General features: G+C 35.9%; 1 protein-coding gene across 9 annotated transcripts in view; it reads right to left on the bottom strand.

Annotated features, from left to right (window-relative positions):
• GRIA4 (glutamate ionotropic receptor AMPA type subunit 4) overlaps positions 1–20163 on the bottom strand; it is a 374575-nt gene that overhangs the window by 280022 nt on the left and 74390 nt on the right. The gene's annotated exons all lie outside the window — the stretch shown is intronic.

The following is a 20163-nucleotide window of genomic DNA, read 5'->3' as shown; positions in this document are numbered from 1 at the left end:
TTGGCATTGCCACTAACAATGTGTGACAGTCCCTGTTTCCCCGTAGTCCCACCAAGAGGGTGTGTTGTCATACTTTTTAATGTTTACCCATTTAATAGGTGGGAACTGCCCTTGTTTTAATTTGTACTATTTCTCTAATTGTGTTTGTATTTGAACATTTTGGGGGACCGGAGTAAGCTCTCTCTCTTGTCAGTTCAGGTCTTTCTCTTGTTTTTCCATTGGGGTATTGATCCTTTTTCCTTCAATTTTATGTGTTCTTTATGTACTGGGGAGATTACTCCTTTGTGTTACACATTGCAAACATTTTCTCCCAGTTCATCAATTGTCTGTGATTTTATTTTTGGTGTTGTTTTAGTTTTTTGTTTTTAAATTTGTAGTTGGTTTATTCTTGTTTTATCTCCTCTGGATTTTGAGAAGTACAAAATATTTCACTGCTGTATAATGAAATTAAAGAGGAATTCACCTCTGCTTTCTTCAGTTTCTTGTTTGTTTGAATTTTCTTTTTTACATTTAGATTCCTGGTCTATTTAGAATTTATTCTGGTGTATAGTATGAGGTATGCAACTGATTTTATTTTTTTTCCAAATGGTAAACCAGTTGTCCCACAAACATTAATTAAAAAGTCTCTCACATGGACACAGGAAGGGGAATATCACACTCTGGGGACTGTGGTGGGGAGGGGGGAGGGGGGAGGGATAACATTGGGAGATATACCTAATGCTAGATGACGAGTTAGTGGGTGCAGCGCACCAGCATGGCACATGTATACATATGTAACTAACCTGCACAATGTGCACATGTACCCTAAAACTTAAAGTATAATAAAAAAAAAAAGAAAAAAAAAAGTCTCTCTTTGCCCAGTGATGCCCCAAATGTGTTACCTATATCATATAATAAATTTATATGTGTATTTGAATCTATATCTGAGCTTTCTATTCTATTCCACTGACTTTGTTGTCTATTATTGTGCCATTACCACATTATTTTAATTATAGAAACTTTGAAGTGCACTTTTATATCTGGTAGAAGCAGTGTTCTCTTATGGGTTTTCTTCTCCAGTGTTTTACTACCTCTTCTTGCATGTTTGTTTTTCCATATGAACTTTTATTATCAACTTGTCTTACTACATAAAAAGTCTGATGATGTTTTTATAAGGATTGAGTTAAATTCACAAACTAACATGGGAGAAACATCGCTATAATGTTGAATAATGTAATACAAGAAAGGGGATGTCTTCTCACTTATTCGAGTCTACTTTTGCATCTTTTGGGGATGTTTTAAAATTTTTCTTATAGAAATCTTACACATTTCTTTTTAAGTTTATTCTAGAATGTTTAATTTTTGTGTTTTAATTGTAAAAGGTATTTTCACATCTTTCTTAGGAGTTCTACTTAAGAAATTCCTGACACCCACTCATGTCTTTCTTTTAAAAATGCAAATTTGTCCATTTTTTGCAACCTTTCAAAAGCCTCTATTTTTATTAAGATGAAGAATGAGCTCCTTGGCTAGGTCCACCAAGAGCTTAGTCTTCTGGTCCAGATGTCTATTTCTCTGACCATTCTCTTTTCTCTGTGGACTATAACCACACTGGCCAGTTTTCTTTCTATAGGGCCTTTGCATATCTAACTCCCTCAGTTTGTAATGCTCTCATGTACTTAACCACTACCTCCTTATCTAGTCAATTCTTAGCCATCTTTCAGAACTCACATCAAAGTCACTATCTCTAGAATGCCTTTCCTGATTTCTAAATTGGACACCCTTTTAAAAAGTACTCATAAAACCTATACTTCTTCTTAGCACTCCCCACAACTGAAATTAAGTAATAATGATGTTTTAAGTTGACTAATACAAGCAGCATGGGAGAATGGGCCATTTCTTTAGTGGCTGCTACAGAACTTTGTACCTTGTAGGCCCTCATTGAATGAAGAAAGAAAGCCTATACATGTTAATTTGTATTGAATAAGCATTCAATATATTTATAGACATAGAGGAATAATGAATTATAGATATAAGATATTTGTATAATGCTAGAATATCAATAGATTTTTAAGTCCTCCTATTTGCTTGTATGTACATTTTTGCAAAAGCAGTTAAAAACTAGTATTTCTTTTCAACAAAGAAAATCATTTCCAGCACTTGAATGTACTGTGGCTAAAAGGTTAGATGACATAGGTTAAGTCTATAAAAATTTATAAGAACTTGCCTATTAATTATTTATCCCATTAGGCTTTGGTGTCTAATGCAGAAAGGGTACAAGGTCATAGGTTTGACAGTTTAGCAAATTAAAAATAAAATCATAGTCTTAACTCTTTTCTATGTAAAAGTGTATCAAAAAGTCATTTTTAAGAAAACTTAAAACATTAAAAAGTGAATGTAAAAAAATCCATAATTTTACCTCCATTGTGGAATAACTACTGTCTTCCTGTTTACTTCCAATATTTATTTGTTGGCTTATATAGCTTTAACATAGTTGTAATAAGAGTGTATTTAAAAAATTGTATTTTGTACTTCACCTAATGTAATTTCATGAACACTTTTCTTTATTGGTTTTTAGTTTTGAATTCTATCGTTTTTATGGCTACATAAATTTCCTTACATTGATGTCTCCAACCTATTTAACATTTCCCCTGGACTACAATTGGTAAGGCTACATTATTTTTCAGAGTTTACTGCAAGTACCCACCCCTGCTGTACTCAGTTCTGCTTTTCACATATGTTATAATGTCTTCACACAAATCTTTTAAGTTTTTGAATTATTTATTTGGAATAAAATGATAAGGAATGACCATATGAATCAGAAGATAGAATGAACTCATTTTTGTTTTATTATCTAACTGTACTCTAAAACAACAATAACAAGTCACTATTTAACTGGTTGCTCATAAGTTTTGTGCTTATTGCATCTTGACATTAGTATAGGTTGATTTTTCTTACTTTAAATACATAATTATATGTGAAAAAGAATCCATGCCTAAGTTCAATCTAGATTTCATCACTTTTCTAGCAAGTTGACACTGGACAAGTAATTTATCTTCTGTGTCTTATGCCTTTAATCCCAGCACATTGGGAGGCTGAGATGGGCAGATCACTTGTGGTCAGGAGTTCCAGCCCAGTCTGGCCAACATGGTGAAACCCCATCTCTGCTAAAAATACAAAAATTAGCTGGGTGTCATAGTGCATGCCTGTAATCCCAGCTACATGGGAGGCTGAGGTACGAAAATTGCTTGAACTCAGGAGGTGGAGGTTGCAGTGAGCAGAGATCATGCCTCTGTACTCCAGCCTGGGTAACAGAGTGATTCTGTCTCAAAAAAAAAAAAAAAAAAAAAAAAAGGAAAATAATTTTGCATATCTTATAAGATTGCATGTGTTAATATGTGAAAAGTGCTTAAAAGAGTGTCTGGCACACATCAAATGCCATCTGTCTTGTTTGTTGTTATTACTTTGATTTGTTAATCTTTATTTTTTATCTTTTTATTATATAAATGTCTTTTCATGCCCTTTCCCATCTAGGTAGCATTGGTTGTAGATATTTCCCATTCTTTGGTTTTTCATTATGCCTATTATTATTATTTTATTTTACTTGGTTTTCTAATTATATAGATGTGTATATGTGTGTGTTTAAAATTTCATACACTTATATTTACCATTGTGTTTTCTAGTATTATTGGTCCAGAATCATCACAATGACTTGGGAATTTATTTCTGTTTTCAGCTGCTTTATTTTATATTTAATTAATAAAACATTATGGTTTATCATTGAAAGTGTAGATAGAGATAGCTTCTCTTCGACAACTAGGAAAAATATTAATACACAAATGCAATGTAATCCCAGGCTGAAGTGGGAGGACCTCTTGAGGCCAGGAGTTTGATACCAGCCTGGGTAACATAGTGAGATCCTTTCTCTAAACACATTTTTAAAATTAGCCAGATGTAGTTGCAGCACCTGTATTCACAGCTACTTGGGAGGCTGTGGCAGGAGGATCACTTGAGCCTAGGAGTTCAAAGCTGCAGTGAGCTATGATTGCAATGCTGCACTCCAGTCTGGGAGATAGAGTGAGATCCTGCCTCTGTTTTTTAAAAAAATGCAAGTGGCTAGAAAAAAAAATTGGTATATTACTATGATCAAACATCTACTCTTCAGTAAAATATATAAATTAAAACGTTTACTTTTAAAGTTACACACCTAACTTTAAATGAAGTCAGTTTAAAATTTCATAGTATTAGGTCTAAATGTGTATTATGCTTATTCATTTGTTCTTCTGCATTTTCTGGTGCCGTCACACATCCAACAAGTAGCACTTTTCAGGTGGAAGAGGCCAAGTGAAAGTGCAATCTCAATCAATGATTTCCCCTCACTATTTAATTGCATTTAAGGAGGTTAAAATTGTGTTTGCCTCACACCTCCTGAAAGTAACAGCCAATACTTTAAATAAACCTTGTTTCCTATTCATATGAACACACGCACTCTCTCCTATAATGGAATTGCATTCTTGATCAATACATAGTAGATGTATTGTGCTTCAAAATAAGGAAATGCTTTACTTAAAATCATGCAGTTACATATTCTAAAGCTCCTTGATTGTCTTGAGAGATCTATGGACTTCCAAAAGTAACTTCCAAGTAGATGTAATATGAAGACATATCCTATCCCATATCATCTTAATCTGTGTAAATACACTTCCATTGCAGTCAAGAACTTGCTCATTCAACAAATAATGCTGAACATTGACTACATGCCAAGCACTGTGTTAAGCACAGAAGATATATTTGTAAGCTAGCGGGTAAAAAAGCAAAGTAAGCAAGCAATTTCATCACTGTGTGGCAAATCCTATGAAAGGAATGACAACAGCACGATAAATGGGCACAGACGAAAAGTGCCTCAATCGGTCTCAGGAGACCAAGAAAAACTTTCAAACTAAACCAGAATGGGGAATAAGCCTCATCAAAATTGGAGAGAGGTTTCACCAAGTATAGAGGCAAGAACAAGCATAAGTTCCCAGGTAACTCAGAATGATTGACATTCAAAGGAATAGGGATGGTTGAGAAGCTGGCGAGTGAGGCATAAATGTTCATGGATAGCCTTTCATGACACCTGAAGAATTTGACTTTATATCAATGAGAAAGAAAAGTCAATATAGATTTGGAGTAAGGCAATCTTGTTTACTGTGAGGTGAATACACTGGAGAGGAACAAAGCCAGAGGCAGGACAAGCAGTGAAAAGGGAATGCATTCATCCACATAAGAGTTGACAGTGGCTTGAACTCATTTAATGTCAGTGGGAATTAAAAGAAGAGGAGTTTCAAAGTAGACCTGACTTGGCATTTCGAATGCATGGATTTGAAGGCTGAAAAAGAGAGGAGTTAAAGATAATATCCCAATTTCTGGCCTGAGCATCTGGGTAAATGGAAGCTATCATCAGTATATAGACATCTGCTGACAAATAAGGGAAAAGAAACAAGATGCAATGCAGGATTAGATAGATTCATTGAAAGTTTGCCAGCCTCTGCCTAATTGTCACATGGGATTTGAGCACTTTTGTTGTCAGTGAGGCTTAAATATGGAGGAAAATAATTGGGCCACATGGGATTGGAACTACTAATAGGGATGATCTACTCTGGTTTAGCAATATGTGTCTGGCATCAGCTTGCAATTGCCAACACAATTGTTTCACTAATTAAAGAAGAGGAGAATGATATGGTAGGATTCTGGAAATATGTTCACCTATCTGAGGTTCAAGTGTTACACATAAATGAGCTGACTCATTCCCCTCTTTCTGCAGCTACATAATTAATGCATCACATCAAGTCAATGGTTATCAAAAATGTTTCTGCAATGTGAGTTTTGTCACCGTCCCAGAGGGATGCTTAAGGTGGCACCTATGTGCACTCTTCATGTATTACCAGTGTCATATAATAAAATATCACATCTCTATGCTTTATTGGGCAGTATAAATATGTGTGGATTTACCATAGATATTTATTCAATTGACAAATATTTATTGAGTGCCCCACTAGGATCTAGGCACTGTTCCAGGTGCTGAGAATACAACAGTGAATAAAACAGACAGTGTTCCTATTTTCATGGGGCTTTTAGTAGTTGAAGACAGGTGATAAACAAGTAAGTATGCCAGATGGTGATAAATGTTATGAAGAGTAATAAAGCCGGGTAAGGGGAAAGGGATGTGTGGGTAGTGGTTGGATAAAAGAGTTGTGTAGTTACTACTTTAAGTAGGGTAGTTTAGGAAGACTCTTTGATAAGGTGATGTTTAAACTGAGTGAAGGGCTGAGGGACAGAGCCCCGTGCATGTCCATGGGATAAGTGTTCCAAGCAGAGGAAATAAGTGTAGAACCTTTCAATTTATGTGCAAGGTGTAGCAATAGAAACAAAGATAAATAAAACCATAGCCCTTGACCTCAAGGAACTTACATCGTAATACAGGAAATAAAAAAAATAGAAAGTAGAATGTGTCAAGATGAAGATAAAAGTTATGACATTTCTTCTAGAACGGACTGAAAGAAAATACTAATTAAGAACTGGAACAACAAATGACATCAATGTTGCAGCCGTCTCCAGATGACAGAAGATTGACAATGCCTGAAGCTATGATCTTGTTCCAATTTCAATGTGGTCATGTGATGTGATCTTGTATAGAGAGTGCAGCTAGTGTCCTGAATAATTCTATCAATCTCACTCACAGGTTATCTTTGAAATCAAATAACAAGTTGGGAACATCCTACAAAAGATTTCTAGGAAGGGGTTTGTCCTCTTCCTGCTCTATTTGCAGCACATAGCACAGAGGAGGGAACAGGGACATGGTTGATCCTCAATAAATATTTTCTGAATGAATAGATAACTGAAAGAGAAAATAAATGCCCAGCATTTACATGATATTCATGAAGACATAGCTTGTCAGTTTCGGCATTAGTAAAGAGTACAAAGGAAGACATGAGCACTTGATGAAAAGTCTATAAACTCTTAAACAGGAAATAGTTGTAGGAAGTTAGGATAACTCAGCAGCACAGACCAGACTGACATGGCATATTCAGCAACTGGGTAGCTCTTTTGTGCAAAGACTTGGGGCTGACTTCCTATCTAAGTGGCTGCCCCTTAAATAGCAGCATGTTCTGCGACTAGCAGTTGCAGCTGCAAAACTAAGGAATCATCATGACATGTGCAGAGTGAAAAGTCCTGTCATTCCTAAATAGGTCTTTCAGCCACACCTGCGTGTGGATCATAATTAGTGTCTAGTGTCATCAACAAATATGACAGATAACAATATGATGTGCTATATGCTATGAATAGGAGAGTGGAAGACAAAGTGCTATGTCCTCATTTCCAAGGTGATTATTTATGCACATTCTCTCTGGTGTTCTGATGGATTATATACAAGAAGTTTTCCTTGGTTCCACTGGAATTTACTTGAGGCCAGAATTACTTCTACATTGATTTGATTCCTTTCGTGTCTCATTGCAAAGCAGTTCATTGTTACCAGGGAAACAGATTCAACTCCGAGTGCCAATGAATAGCCCAGAGAATTATAATAAAATGGCCTCTGACCCCACCTGAGTGCCACTGAAGCCATATGACTACTATCTTAATTTGATACTTCCCTATATGCATAAATAATTTCAGGGCAACCAAAAGATGCCATGTTTTTCATGAGGTTTATACAAAAACATAAGTCCTACTTTAGGCAGTATTATGATGCCTAAAACAATAATCTTGCACTATAATTACATTAATTATATGTCACATTAACACTTTTCCATTATAGACATTTAATATTAATTAATATATATGTTATGGTTCTAGAAGTCACTAAAAACCTCATTTGTTTGCACATAGTATCAATAACAATAAGTGAAAATAGTGAGTACAAAATCAGTGACATGGTAAGTAGAAACTTCTAAATGAATGGACTCTTTTTCCTTATTTCTAGCATGACATAGTAGCATATGTGAGAAATGCAGAGGAAGGGCCATGTTTCAAATCATTGCCATCTCCACTACTGGGCTTTAACTTTGAGGAAAAAGAAAATAAGAAAAGGCACTTAAAGGTGGTTCTTAACCTGTGTTGGAAAAAAGCATGCCTTTGAAAAGCTGTTGAAAGCTATAGGCTCTCTCTCTTTCACTCCAGAGAAAGGCCCAAATGCACATATGAGTATATGTACCCATTTTGCCTACAATTTTAGGACTCTCATGACTCATCTAAGAAAACGATATATTGGCATAAAAGACTCAATTCACAATTTGCGCTCATTTCACAATTGCACCACCCCTCCCCCCACTCTTAAACACAGTTCTTGGCACACAGTGGAATGAAATAAATCTATCTTAATTAAATGGGTGAATGAATGGATGTATGAAGGAGCACAGGGGCTTGGCTTCCAAACAATTCAGGTCTTCTTGTTAGGTAGCATCTAAGGTAGAGGGCATTCTGCAAAGGTTTGCAAAGCACACCTGTGCCTTCTTTGAAAAGCAAATTTGCATGTTCTTCTCTTCTAAAGCACATGCTTCCTCTCCATCTTTCACAGTCATGTCCTTCCACCTTTGCCCCACCTTTTAGCAGAGTCAGGCTCTTTTCAGGCCTATTTTAGCTTAGGGGTTTTTAACCTCTTTTTATTGAATGAATCCTGAGAGTCCTAAAGTTGTAGGCAAATTTGGCATATATACTTGTACATGCATTTAGGCTTTTTTTCTGGAGAGAAAGAGAGAGAGAGACTCTAGCTTTCATCAGCTCTTCAAAGGCATGCTGTTTTCCAATACAGGTGAAGAACTACCATTAAGTGCCTTTTCTCATACCACCAAAACAGTCACACTCTGTGTTCCATTTAAGTGCCTGTTTTCCTTTTGTTCTATAATAGAAAATAATAAAGTAACAAGTATGCTAGAGAATACAAAAAATAGCTATTTCAGAATATAAAATATATCAGGAAAAGTCGGCTGGGTGCGGTGGGTTCCATCTATAATTCCAGCACTTTGGGAGGCCAAAGCAGACAGATCACCTGAGGTCAGGAGTTCAAGATCAGCCTGGCCAACACGGTGAAACCCCATCTCTACTAAAAATACAAAAATTAGCTGGGGTTGTGGCACGTGCCTATAATCCCAGCTATTTGGGGGGCTGAGGCAGAACAATTGCTTGAACCCAGGAGGCAGAGGTTGCACTGAGTAGAGATCACACCACTGCACTCCAGCCTGGATGATTAGAGCAAAACTCTGTTTCAATAAAAAAAAAAAATCAGAAAGAAATATGTCAGGAAAAGTCTATTCTTACATCTCTTTGATATTGTATTTTGTGCAGAATAAAATAAACCTTAAAAATCCTTTTCAGGTGCAAACATTTCAATTAATTAAATTTCAGTAAGAGATGAGAAATGGTATCTAGCAAATGATGGAGTGCTATTTATAGAGTGCTTATTCTATTTAATAGAATGCTTATTATTAAATTTTAAAAACCTTTAATAGACAACATTCACTTTGATACATACTGAATGCACTTAGGAAGCCCCCAAATATGATTTAATGACTATATATAACAACTTAATTTTATTTGCACACTTAAAATAAATGGTTTCATTAAATCAGTAAATATTTATTAAGGTTTTATTTTGTTGTTAGCCTCTGTGATATACATTAGAATAGAGATAATGAGAATAAGACATCGCCCTTGTCCTCAAAGCCCAGTAGTAGAGATGGGCAATGATGACACAGACTAAGAAGTCCTACTTTAAGGGCACACCTGGGCCACTGTGTGAGCCAAGGTCAAGTACGTAACATGCCTTTGGGGCTCAGGGGAAGCTTGAAAGAGGAAGTAACTTCTAAGTTTACCAGTTTGAGTGTACTGGACCCAAGGAAGATGAGGTGGGCAGATATGGTGGGTGATCAATGAACCAGGTAGTGAGGGCAGCCAACATAAAAGTCCCGACATAAAAGAGAGGTTGATGCCTTCAGGAAATTGAAGATTTCTTCAGAAGAACTGAAATGCCAAAGAATTGAGTCTTTTATGTCATTGAAGTGCTTGTTTGCCTTCTTTTCAGAGAGGATGAGGACCTTTTACAGACTTTTTAACAAGGGGATACAAATTGGATCTAAGAGAGACTAGAATACAATGGTATACAATATTTGATGTGTTTAGATGTCAATAGCTGAGAGAAATTAGTTTGAATACTCAAGCCTCTAGAGTTTGGCTTCCATAATCTTCAGGTTTAAGTAATGGCTCCTAGCCAAGAAGTAACCTTAAAAAAATAGCAACTAAATTCTCATCTCCTGTCAAAGAAGCAGGCATTTAGACAAACAAAAATAAATATAACTATATAAAGAAAAAAGGACTTCAAGGCTGTGCTCCAAACGCAGTCAGAGGTTGGTGCCTTGCAGGTTAAGAAACAAATGTTGATTGACTGGAATTGTTTAGGAAAGGCTACCCTTTTCAAATCACAGTAAGACTAAATGGAAAAGCAAGACAACCACCCCCCTACCAAACACACACACACACACACACACACACACACACACACACACACACACACGCATACACTCTCTCTCTCTCTCCAGGATGAAAAGCATAAGTAGCTCAACAAGACAAGGACAGAAGGCCCAGGCCATGGGCCTCCCATGGGGTAGTGTGCCTGGCTGACACCAGCACCACAGGGAAGAGAATCAGCTGGGAAGGGATGGAAGATATAAAAGCTCTGTAATAGGACCTCTCAAACACAAACCAAAATAGATCAAAACCAACAAAGCTGAGAGGCCAAGTATAGTGTTCTGCAGGGCTAAAACGCAAGTTGAGAATACATATTTAATTTTTTTCCCAAAGATTTTAAGTTCAAATTAAGCAAAGAGACAGTGGTTTGGCATGTAAAAGATGAATTGGGGTCTGCATAGCAGAATAGGAGAAAAAGTGTGAATTAAAATAAGATCTTGGGTTCAGACTTCCTACTGAACTAGCTATGTACCCTTGCACATGTTACTTTGCTAACTTGAGTCCCCAGATTCCATATCTGTTTAGATTTTTGTGACCAATTAAGTGGTCAGTCAATGGTAGCTGTTATGACTATTGCTATTAATAAAAATAAGTAAAATCCTATATTGCCTAAAATGCCTCTAATATGGTAGCCACTTGAAATGTGGCTAGTGTAATTAAAGAACTAAATTTTAAATTTTATTTAACTTTAGTTAAATTTAAAATCCTTGATATTTAGTTATTAGAAAGCTTTATGAAAACATATGAGAAAACATTCTAAAAAACATTTATGTTTGGAACCACGTAAATATATGAATCAAATTTTTCAAGAGTAAACTTTAGGAACTTTAAATATAGATGAAATATTTCCACTGTAAAATTGACATCTGAATTAAGATGCGCAGTAAGTGTAAAATAAACATCAGATTTTGAAGATTTTAAAGAATGTATTAATAAAATAATTAATAATATTTATGTTGATTATATGTTAAAATGATAATATCGTAGGTTGAAATAATAATATTGGTTTAAATAAAACATTGTTAAAATAATTTAACTTGTGGCCGGGAGCATTGACTTACGCCTATAATCCCAGCACTTTGGGAGGCCGAGGTGGGTGGATCACGAGGTCAAGAGATCAAGACCATCCTGGCCAACATGGTGAAATCCCTCTCTACTAAAAATACAAAAATTAGCTGGGCATAGTGGCATGCTCCTGTTGTCCAAGCTACTCAGGAGGCTGAGGCAGGAGAATCGCTTGAACCCTGGAGGCAGAGGTTGCAGTAAGCCGAGAACGCACCACTGCACTCCAGCCTGAATGACAGAGTGAGACTCCATCTAAAAAAAAAAAAAATTACCTTGTTTCTTCTTAAAAATGCATTACTAGAAAATATAACGATCATTCTATTGGACAGGGCTAGTTTACCTCTTCAAAATAAGTATCTTTATTGGAAGTTACTGGTGGTTCATGCAAAATAAGTAATTCCCCAATGTTGCAGAATTAAAAATAATTACCATTTATTAAGTCCCTACGGTGCTGTAGATCATGAATTTGCAAAATTCTTTAAAGACCAGATAGCAAATATTTTAGGCTTTTTGAGTCATACAATCATAACTACTCAACTGTCTTTGTAATTAAGAGTAGCCATAGAATGAGCCTGGCTATGTTCCAATAAAACTAGAAAAACAGGTGAAAGGCTGGATTTGGTCCATGGGTTGTAATTTTATGATCTCTGTGCTGTAGATATTTCTCAAGACATATTTCATACAGTATTTCTAATCCCAACTGTGCTGTCAAATAGAGCCTATTATCCATATTTAGGAAGGAAAGAAAGAAATATGAAATACTTGCGCTCTGTTAGCGTTTATAATGATCAAAAATGTAAACCAGCATTTACAAAGCAAGAGGGTAATAACATGCTAAAAAGAACTGCCCTGTGTAAATATGCAGGAAAAAAATGCCAGATTCTTACTCTGGCCGTCAGTAAGATCCTGCATCTCTCTAGAATATTTACGTTCCCTTTTTTAAAGTCTTGAGTTAAAAAAAAAATAGATTGCTCTGCATCAATCATTGGGAAGGTTTACTGTATTTTCACAATCGAAACCACTGCTAGAGATTTTTTAAAAATTAGTCATTTTCAGAAATCTATAATCTCATACAAGTTTTTCTTTCCTCTTGGCCAGATGTCTTCTGCCAGTTTGCTGATAAAACTGCATATTGAACAGATGCAAGAGTGGAGTGCTAGATAAGAACTATTTCATAACATGCACAATTAGTTGAGTTTGCAAGAGAGTAAATAGCAAACTTTATTAGTCATGTTTTTGGTCTAATTTCTTTTTTATTAATGATGGCTTGATTTGACCCTTCCCCTTTGTTTTATTTGTTTATGATGTTTAATCACTGGCTGCTTAAAATATAAAGAATAACAACCTATTAATAACATAAAGCGGTGCAAAGATAACTGAAGCTTTCAATGCCCTCAGTAAAATCTGAGGCAGATATGATCAAGCTCTTTAATAGCAGAATATGATGACTTCAGAGTCTAGCGTGTGTGTTTTTTTTCTTTTTGAGAAGCACAATGTATGCCAAAATGTCATAATTTTATTTTGCATGCTTCACGTCCATTTATATTTCAGTAATGCACAAAATGGCGTTACTTAACTGAAGTAAAGTATACTATGAGTTAGTGTAGTAATCTATATTAAGTTATTTGCATTACTTCATAAATAAAAAATTACCCAGTTTATGTGTTACAGATGAGATCACTGTATTTTTGCCTGATTGCGATTCACGCACTGACTTGTGAATGCAAAGTCTTTTCTTTCACAATTCCATATCCCTAGAATTTGACTTTTAAAGTTGAAATAATGAGTTACCAAAAAGTTATATAAAAGCATAATTAGACAAATGGCTATTTTCAACTTAGCAGTTAAATAAGTATGGTGAGCTATCCTTTCGATTTGTCAAGGGGAACATCTTAAGATGGATTTTTCCAGGTTGATCTTATGACTTACTCACTTTTGAAAACGGTGCTACTCTCCAGTAACAGGAATTAAGCTACAGAAGTGTAAAGCAATAGCATATGTTCCAGTGATATTTAACATGTCCCAGTTCATATCACATGTCTCCAATAGCACTGGTTTTCTTGAGAGTAGAGGCCCCACTGGAATGTAAGCACGCTAAATAATAATGTTTGCTATGGTGTCTTAGACCCAGAAATCACTCGTTTAATGGCAACTTTCTTTTTTTTTTTAAAAAAAAAAGAGGAAATGATTATATATGTAATGTGCCTAATGCAGATCTGACCCATGGGGGGTTCTTAATAAATGGGAACTATTATTCTATCTGTCATCATTGTTGTCGTCACTGTCATCATCATCATTATCATCAATCCAATCAAATTTTTATATCTCCTAAATTCTGTTACATCCTGGAACTGCATCTTTCAAATAGGTCACCACTATGGGGTTCACTTATTACTTAATTTGTGTTGATTTTACATGTTCTCTTTAATGCATAGTTTTACAATATAGAGATATATATTTACATTTTTACTTTTTTTTTTTTTTTTTTTTTTTTTTTTTTTTTTGTGAGACGGAGTTTTGCTCTTGTAGCCCAGGCTAGAGTGCGATGGCACCATCTCGGCTCACTGCAACCTCCGCCTCCCTGGTTCAAGAAACTCTCCTGCCTCAGCCTCCCAAGTAGCTGGAATTACAGGCGCCTGCCAACATGCCCAGCTAATTTTTGAATTTTTAGTAGAGACAGGGTGTCACCATGTTGGCCAGGATGATCTCGATTTTTTGACCCCCTGATTCGCCCACCTCAGCCTCTCAAAGTGCTGGGATTACAGGCGTGAACCACTGCGCCTGGCCACATTTTTACTTTTTAACATGTGTTGGCATTTAAAATACACTTTAATTAAAAAATAACTTATTTACTCATCAAAATAATCTTATGAGGTAAGTACTATTGTTATCTTATTTTACAGATGGGGAAACTGAGGCATAGTTGTTTAGAGCTAATTTTTAATTAAGCCAAGCAAACTACTTATTATCCAGATACCTTTATAAAATTCAAATTAGATTTTCATGAGAAAATTGCTGCTTATGGCTAAAGTGTACAAAGTAAACAGACTACATTGTCTTCTAAGAAACTTTTTTTCTGTGTTATTTTTATTTCTTCATTTTTGTTTCCTATATTTAAAAACCACTTTCTGGAAACAATTTTTTTTGTTGTTGTTCAGTCTTGTCACTCTGATCAAGCATATATCAGTCTATCTAACTGGGTTGTTGTTACCTATGGAAGTATGTGCCACAGGATCCTGGCTTTCTGCACTTGCTTCACTCAGGAAAAGTTATTTATATTAAAGAAAATTGATATCATCAGTTATTTTTATATTAGGGAATCGTAACAATGCTTCCTTCTCCACACATGTTTGCACACACACAAGCCCACACACACACCCCCTGTCTCAAAAGGCCAGTTCTAACTAATCTCCATATAAGAGAATGGCCAGACCTCAGGATCCAAAGAAAAACTGGCCCTTCCTATTTTAAAGATGAGGAAATGAAAACTGAGTTTAAAAGACACATATTCATTCAGAGGAAGAAGAAAAAGATTGGCCAATTAACTCATGGAGTTTAAATATTTATTCTTGAAGTTGATTATGATTCCTTAATAACTTTGCCTTTATTAAAAGTGAGCAGAATCTGAAATGTGAATTAAAAAAAAAATCTCTGGAAAAGGTCACATAGATCAATCTCCATCCTTGGCAGGAAAATGACTACCCAGCATGGGTGGGTGAATGTTCTCTTAAAAAGTTCTGAGAGCATGCACATATCTTTTTATTTCAGATATTTACATATTTCTGTTATTTGAACATCTTCATCACGGATGTAAGCATATTGTTAAGAAAGCTTTATGCGCATTCCTAATTTCTTCATTTGGAATGTTTGCTTCAGGAATATCTTTTCTATGTCAACAGCCCCATTCAGACCCTCTCTCCCCCTCTTTTTAAGAGTACTGCACCCCTATCAGAGTTGGCTAATTTCTACTAGGATATAAGTGACTGATTACTAATTAAAATGTTAAGCCATACACAGCAAATTTAAACACATACACCTTGAAGACTGTTCAAATATTAAGTTTGTACAAACACTATCAATTCCTTAAAGAAAACAAAAATGAGTAGCTTGTGTGAGCAAGTGAATTTGAGCCAGGTTAAGGAAATAATGGAAATTATTAAACATAAGGGAAAGGTAAGAGTAAACTTGCTAAAGGCAGAAGCAGTGAGAGTTGCCATGGAAATCAAGGAATTCTCCCTTTCCAATAAGGCAGAAAAGTTACAGCTTCAAGAAGGGGGAAGGCATTGCATTTCTTCTCACTCTCTCAATCTTTCTGTCTATGACGTTGAAGAAAAAAAAGATGTAAGTATAGACACTAAGGGAAAATGAAATCAAATGATTCTTGGATCCTGCCAGGACCAGCAGAAGGTGGTCCTAGATAAGGGAGTTAGCTAAGGTATAAAGATAAGCACTAATTAAAAACTTGTGGCCCAGAAGCTGCCAGCAGGAACTTGATGGTTTTTCAATGGAGATGGACTAAGCTTCAAAGTAAGAAATAATCGTGCTTCCCAGTATCTGCTAGTTACAACCTCACAAAGCTCTGCACTGCAAAAGCCATTTGCTAGAGGCTGGACTCTGAACCACAAAGTTCTGGGTTGACTGCACCAGAGGCATTGTATTACATGCCTTGTGGATACTAAGGAAAAGGAGAGAGAATAAAATCAAATTAAAGCTATAACTACACCAGGAGTTTTAATCAGAAAGCTAAATGTCCTGTTCAGTGTTTTTGAAATCCTTGTTCCTAATTGTGGTCCTTTTTTGGTATCTATCATCATGTAATTCTCTAAATGATAGTAATATCTGGCCAATAAAATGTGTAATGTTCTCAAGAAAATAATTATGACACTGAGAATTTTAGGGGCCTGTTTATAGAGAAGTACATTGCTGGCTTTAATTTATCCATAATTCAGTTCAATTTCCTATCATGTGGTTTTACAATAGAACTGAGACTCCAAGTTCTAGGTCATTAAAAGGGTCAGAAAAAACGTACACAACTCATCATACTTTTCTAGGATATTTGCATTTCACTAAGGCACAAAGCCTTAAATTTTGTCATCGGAGAACAGGCAAAGGAGGGTTTGGACAAAGGCTATTTGAGCATTTTCATTATGTCTTAAGTGACAGCAGAAGTGCTGTCCCCTGCTCTAATACACTTTCCCTTTTGCCAAATTACACTTTCTCCAATTTCACCAAATTCCATCTCTTCTTGGTGATGCCTTCAAATAACCAGGGTCATGAATAATTGCTAAACTACTTAACATTTTCCTCATAAAATATATTTATTGGCTTAATATCATATAATCATATTGTGTTTAATGCCATTTTTAGGACTAAATGTAAACATTCATCTTCTATTTTTGTTACCTACCCCACTCTCTCTCTTTGGCCCTTGCTGTTCATCTGCCAGAGTATTTTCCCCCAGTTCATCAACTATAAGCCATTTTTTTTTAGGTGTCAACTTATATGTCTCATCAGAAATGCCTTCCTTGATCACCTAAACTAGATCAGATCTTCCAATATAAACAGCGGTAAGACTTTTTTTCCTAGCACCACCATCTAGCTAATGACGTATCATCTGTATATTATGGCGTTACCAACAACCACTCTGCTAACAGAATCTCTTTACCATAGCAGGTGGGTGTAAGACAGCTATGTTGAAGGAATGATGGGTAAATTGTATGCACCATGAAAACTATGCCTCTCTATTTCATTAACCCTTATGTCTGCATCACTTAACACAATTCTGTTGCATATTAGTAGCTTAATATATATTGTTGAAAGTATGTATTTATTTCCTATACCACTTTATTTTTTATTTTTATTTATTTATTTATTTTTTGAGACGGAGTCTCACTCTGTCTCCCAGGCTGGAGTGCAGTGGCACGATCTCGGCTCACTACAAGCTCCGCGTGCCCCAGGTTCATGCCATTCTCCTGCCTCAGCCTCCCCAGTAGCTGGGACTACAGGCGCACGCCACCACGCCCGGCTAATTTTTGCTGTATGTTTTAGTAGAGACGGGATTTCACCATGCTAGCCAGGATGGTCTCGATGTCCTGACCTCGTGATCCACCCGCCTCGGCCTCCCAAAGTGCTGGGATTACAGGTGTGAGCCGCCGTGCCCAGCCACCACTTTATTTTTAACCTATCTTTCTCATTCTTCTTTTCCAGAGACTTTGAAGATCTGTGAAATGTGCCAGTTAGCATATAGATAGATAGATAGATAGATAGATAGATAGATAGATAGATAGAGACATAGATATATAGATATAGATATAGATATAGATACAGATATGAGACAGAGAGAGAGAATATTTGAGATAGATGTAAACCTAGGAGGACTACCTAGTTTCTTCATATAGCCACAGTGTTTTGTTCTCTACTTAGGTCTATATATGAAGTTATGCTTGAATCATGATTAAAAATTTCATTTCTTTAAAAACAAAGTCATCTATTGGTGTTGATGGAAATGAAGAGAAAGTGAAGATAAATAAAATTGATAATCATGCCTTTATAAACATATCTAGAAACTTTAAGGATAAGTTATATTCCAATGCATTTTAGAGTTGAAATGATGTGTTATAGTGACGCTGAGCATCTGTGATTGAGAAAATCTTAGTGTGTCAAGTGTTTTCTGCCTAGCTCTGAGCTCTCTCAATACTAAGAGCCCCGCATCTGCACTGGTATCTCTCACCTGCAATATGGCTATGCCTGACCCATCGTCATAATTCTGAGAACTATGTCACTGTCCAAGATGCTTTATATCTATAGACAGCACTGTCATTCTCCATGGAGGAAACCTTAGTTCTTCAATTGCTGACTATCTTTTATCTGATCAGTTGCCAAGTCCTGATGTGTCCAAGGTCTACAAATATCTGAAGACCCAAATATAATTTCACCTTCCTCACAGAATCTTCCTGGTCTCTTCCCCAGGAGAAGCCCCTTCAGCATCTGTCTCTTTCAAGTAACACATTACTTTCTGCCTTCTATATAGCATAACTGCACTAGAATCTGGCACATAGGAGCACTAGGCAATTTAATAATAATAATAAACATTGACGTACACTTGTTATCCTCCTAACTACACTCTAAGATCACTGGGGGCCAAATCTATGTCTTTTTCAAATACATATTTTTTAGCACTTTACATGTCCATAACAGGAGAGCAACTCATGTGTTAATTCTTATAGATTGACTTCTCACATGGTTTCTCAAATTCTTCTTTTTTACCTAGGAAACACCATTCTAGAAATCAGTCTTTGGAAATAATTTATAACCAATTCTTCAAAAGCAATTGCTACAAAAACAAAAATTGGCAAGTGGGACCTAACTTAACTAAAGAGCTTCTGCACAGCAAAAGAAACTATCAACAGAGTAAATGGTCAACCTACAAAATGTGAAAAAAAATTTCACTAACTAAGCATCCAACAAAGATCTAATATCCAGAATTTATAAGGAACTTCAACAAATCAATAAACAACAAACAAATAACTCCATTAAAACATTGGCAAAATACATGAACAGACACTTCTCAAAAGATGACACAATGGCAGCCAACAAACATGAAAAAATATTACACATTCACTAATCATCAGAGAAATACAAATCAAAACTACAATGAGATACCATCCCACACCAGTCACAATGGCTATTACTAAAAACTCAAAAGACAACAGAGGCTGATGAGGCTACAGAGAGAAGAGAATGCTTATATACTGTTGGTGGGAATGTAAATTAGTTCAGTCACTGTGGAGAGCAATTTGGAGATTTCTCAAAAAACTTAAAACAGAGCTACCATTAGACTTAGCAATCTCATTGCTGGGTATATATCCAAAAGAAAACAAATTGTTCTACCAAAAAGACACATGCACTTACATGATTATTGCCGCTCTATTCACAATAGCAAAGACATGCAATCAACCTACTTGCCCATCAAGGGTTGACTAGATAAAGACAATGTGGTACCTATACAGCATGGAATACTACACAGTCATAAAAAAGCATGAAGTAATGTCTTTTGCAGCAACATAGATGCAGCTGGAAGCCACTAGCTTAAGTGAATTAACGCAGGAACAGGAAACCAAAAACCACTTGTTCTTACTTATAACTAGGAGCTAAACCTTGGGTACTCAGAAAAATAAAGATGGCAACAGTAAACACTGAGGACTACTAGAGAAGGGAGAGATGGAGGGAGACAAGGACTGGAAAACTAACTGTTGAGTACTGTGCTCAGTACCTGGGCAACATGCTTATTCATACCCTAAACCTCAGCATCACAAAATATTTCCAGGTAACAAACATGCATATATACCTCCTGAATCTAAAATAAAAGTTGAAAAAAAGAAACTCTTTTGCCATCATCTTTATCCTGGCCTTTATTGCATTCCTCTATAGTAGCTTCAATTTCATTTCTTAGTATTGAGTGTCTTCCACCCGTTTCTCCAACATCCGCATCCTTGCCTTATTCTTTTTTTTAATGTGACTTTTCTGACTTAAAAAATGTTTATTGTTTTCTTATTGTATACTAGATTTCAAACGTATTCACTTAATTTTAAGGATCTTTGCCATCAGGCTACTGTTGAC

Source organism: Pan troglodytes, chromosome 9 (assembly GCF_028858775.2).
Source record: "Pan troglodytes isolate AG18354 chromosome 9, NHGRI_mPanTro3-v2.0_pri, whole genome shotgun sequence".
Taxonomy (NCBI): domain Eukaryota; kingdom Metazoa; phylum Chordata; class Mammalia; order Primates; family Hominidae; genus Pan; species Pan troglodytes.
Note: the sequence above shows the minus strand (reverse complement) of the source record. Positions and strands in the feature narration are given on the sequence as shown.